This window comes from Microtus ochrogaster, chromosome 6, assembly GCF_000317375.1.
Source record: "Microtus ochrogaster isolate Prairie Vole_2 chromosome 6, MicOch1.0, whole genome shotgun sequence".
Taxonomy (NCBI): Eukaryota; Metazoa; Chordata; class Mammalia; order Rodentia; family Cricetidae; genus Microtus; species Microtus ochrogaster.
The window spans coordinates 53,692,287-53,696,355 of NC_022013.1; the positions used below are offsets into that span (position 1 = coordinate 53,692,287).

General features: G+C 41.5%; 1 pseudogene; it reads left to right on the forward strand.

Annotated features, from left to right (window-relative positions):
* The first annotated feature begins 2,427 nt into the window (after positions 1-2,427).
* On the forward strand, positions 2,428-3,506 carry LOC113456208 (annotated as a pseudogene).
* Positions 3,507-4,069: the final 563 nt, after the last annotated feature.

Consider the following 4,069-nt stretch of genomic DNA (forward strand, 5'->3'; position numbering starts at 1 on the left):
TAGCAGAATCTATCCTAGAGTCTACAACCTTCCCAGCCATAGGGAGTACAGTACTAGGTAGAAAAATACCCTTCTGTAAAGAAGGCCTCTGATATAATCACAATGCATTACCTGTCACAGAACAGTCATTCTACTATTGTGTGAGTAGGTACTTCTTGACTGGCAGGTTGGTATTGCAGCATTTATGTCCACTGCTGCTTAAGACCATTGATGCCTTTTTTCCAGCAATTGCTTTCATATCACCTATGGTAGTACTAAAAATATGCTATCCAACAGCGTGAAAGTTTCTCAGTGATTTTGAGGTTGGTTTCTAATTTCCTGTAGCCAAAGTGTGTGACGCCTTCAGCAAGAAGTTTTTTTTAAAGTGTATTTATTATAACTAAATAAGGAAAATGACAATTCTTGGGTCGTTATGGAGGCTTCTTTTGCTCTCCTGACCAATAACTTCTCAAAATAATGAGTCCTCTGCCTTGTACTTTTTACTTAATAACTTATGTCTTCTGGATCTGTTATTATCTACCGATGCTGGGTATTCTGCCCAAACAATTTTTAAAATTGTATTCTGAAATTACCTTATTAACTAGTGGATTTCCATAAATCATTTTTATAAATTCTTATTTTTGTTTAACTACTGTTCTCTTCAGTCCTCTCCTGCCTTGCCCGTTCTCTCTTAATCCTTTCATCCTCAGGGTTCCACCTCCTCTTCTTTCCTCTAAGATGTGTTCTGATATCCCTCTATTATTTTTAAATTTGTCTATGAGATAGTAAGGCTTTATGCAGCTTTCATATCTCTTGTGGGTTATCTCTTCCCTTAATCCCCTGATTTCTCCATTACTTTTATACTCCCATACTCCTCCTGTTTAAGATTTTTCATCCTCAGCATTTCACCGTACTACTTTCTTTTATATGTAATGTTCTACGATAGCTCCCTTGATATGCCATCCTACAAAACCCCTCCTGTTTTCCTGGTTTCCACTTGTTCTCTAAATTAAACAAAAAAGTAAGAGATTGAAATCTATTATCTGCCTATGAGAAAGAATATAGGCCATTTGCCTTTCTGAGGCTGTCTTACCTCACTCAGTATACTTTTTCCAGCTCTGTGCATTTGTTCGAAAATTATTATTTCATTTTTATAACACCTCTTGCTTATAAATTGAAAGAATTAATATTGTGACAATGACCATCCTAGCAAAAAGTATCTATAGATTCCATGTAATCCCCATTAATATTCCAATTCTATTCTTCACAGGGAGACAAACAATCCCAATGCTCATGGTGGCACAAAAGACAAAAGACAGACAAAAAAAATCCTCAACCAAAAAGAACACTGTAAATGGCATCACCATATCTGATTTTAAACTATACTACAGAGCCATAGTAATACAAACAACAAGTCTTTGAGGACCCAGATGTACATCCATACAACTACAGTTAGGTTTTGTTTGTTTTTGTTTTGTTTTGTTTATTACAAAAATAAATCAAAAATATACAACAGGAAAAAAGACAATATCTTTAACAAATGATTCTGGAGAATCTGGATTTTAATATGCAGAAAAATAAAACTAAATTCTTCTTTCTTTTTCTTTCTTGCTTTTTTTTCTGAGATAGGCCTTCTTTATGTATCTCTGGTTGTCCTGAAACTCCCTCTGTGGGCCAGGCTGGCATTAAATTCATAGAGATACCTCTGCCTCTACCTCCCTGGGCACTGGGATTAATAGACGTGCACCACCACCACCCATCTAGTGCCCTATTTCTTACCATGGTCAAAACTCAACACAAAATGGATCAATGATTTCAACATAAAATCTGATAATTGAACTGCTATAAGAAAAAGTAGGGGGATGCCTCAGCTTAGTAGAACAAAAAGGACTGTCTGGGTAAGGCCCAGTAGTACAGTATACAGGATCAATAATTAAAGGATACTATGAAAGTAAAAACCATTTTTTTTTTGTACAGAAAACAGAGCTGTGAAGAAAGTGAACAGGAAGCCCAAAGAATGGGAGATGTTTTCCAGATATTTAATGGATAGAGTATTGGTATCTAGAATACACAAATAACTCAAAGTCTAAACATTAAGAAAATAAGCAAACTATTTTTAAAAAATCACTCTAGAGATGAACAGGAAATTCCAAAAATAAGAAATTAAAATGGCTAGAAACATGATTTTTAAAAGTGCTCAATGTCCTTACTCATCAGGTAAATGCAAACAAAAACTACTTTAAGGTCCCATCAGGATCAGAATGGCCATTATCAGGAGTTCAAATCACAACACATGCTGCCATGGAGGATGTAAAGGGCGAGCTCTTCGTTGTACTGTCAGTGGAAGTATAGTCAATTGGAAATCACTCTGGAGGATTCTTAAAACCAAAGCAAAAATCTTAGAATAGGGCTCTCTGCTCCTCCCTGTTCTAGAGACAGCCGCTTTTCGTGCAGTGCCAGCCTCGTTCCAGAGACACGATGGTGAAGGTCGGAGTGAACAGATTTGGCCGTATTGGACGCCTGGTTACCAGGGCTGCCTTCACTTCTGGCAAAGTGGATGTTGTTGCCATCAATTACCCTTTCATCGACCTCAACTACATGGTCTACATGTTCCAGTATGACTTCACTCAGTTAAGGCACAGTTAAGGCTGAGGAATGGGAAGCTTGTCATCAACGGGAAAGCCATCACCATCTTCCAGGAGTGAGATCCCGCCAACATCAAATGAGGGGATGCCGGCTCCGAGTGTGTTGTGGAGTCCACTGGTGTCTTCACCACCATGGAGAAGGCTGGGGCCCACTTGAAGGGTGGGGCCAAAAGGGTCATCATCTCTGCCTCTTCTGCCGATGCCCCCATGTTTGTAATGGGTGTGAACCATGACAAGTATGACAATTCCCTCAAGATTGTCAGCAACGCTTCCTGCACCACCAACTGCTTAGCCCCCTTGGCCAAGTCATCCACGACAACTTTGGCATTGTGGAAGGACTCATGACCACAGTCCATGCCATCACGGCCACCCAGAAGACTGTGGATGGCCCCTCTGGGAAGCTGTGGCGAGACTGCCGTGGCGCGACTGCCGTGGCGCTGCCCAGAATATCATCCCTGCATCCACTGGCACTGCTAAGGCTGTGGGCAAAGTCATCCCAGAGCTGAACGGGAAGCTCACGGGCATGGCCTTCTGCGTTCCTACCCATAATGTGTCCTTCGTCGATCTGACATGCCGCCTGGAGAAAGCTTCCCAGTATGACGACATCAAGAATGTGGTGAAGCAGGCATCCGAGGGCCCACTAAAGGGCATCCTGGGCTACACTGAGGACCAGGTTGTCTCTTGTGACTTTAACAGTGACTCCCACTCTTCCACCTTCGATGCTGGGGCTGGCATTGCTCTCAATGATAACTTTGTAAAGCTCATTTCCTGGTATGACAATGAATTCAGCTACAGCAACAGAGTGGTGGACCTCATGGCCTACATGGCCTCCAAGGAGTAAGAAGCCCACCCTGGACCACCCATCCCAGCAAGGACACAGCAAGAGAGAGGTCCTCGGCTGCTGAGCAGTCCCTGTCCTAACTAACCCTTGACACTGAGCATCTCCCTCACAGCTTCCATCCCAAACTCCCAAAATAGCAGGAGGGGGCTTATGGAGCCCTACTCTCTTGAATACCATCAATAAAGTTCTTTGCACCCCTCAAGAAAAAACCTTAGAATAGAACTGCTGTGTGACCAAGCTTTACCTCTGCCCAGCGCATCACCATATTCTGCTACAGAGAAACCTGTGCATTCATGTGCAGTGCTACTATACTGTACTACATTGTATAGACACAAGAGCTGGGGAATGAAATCAGTCTAGATGTCCACCAACATGTAAATGGATAAGAAAATGTGGTATATTCAGGAGGATGCCTATATGTTTTTCTTTGGGTTTCTTTATTTAGTTTCTCTAGGATCACTAATTATAGGCTCAATGTCCTTTGTTTATGGCTAGAAACCAAATATGAGTGAGTACATCCCATGCTCCTCTTTTTGGGTCTGGCTTACCTCACTCAGGATAGTGTTTTCTATTTCCATCCATTTGCATGCAAAATTCAAGAAGC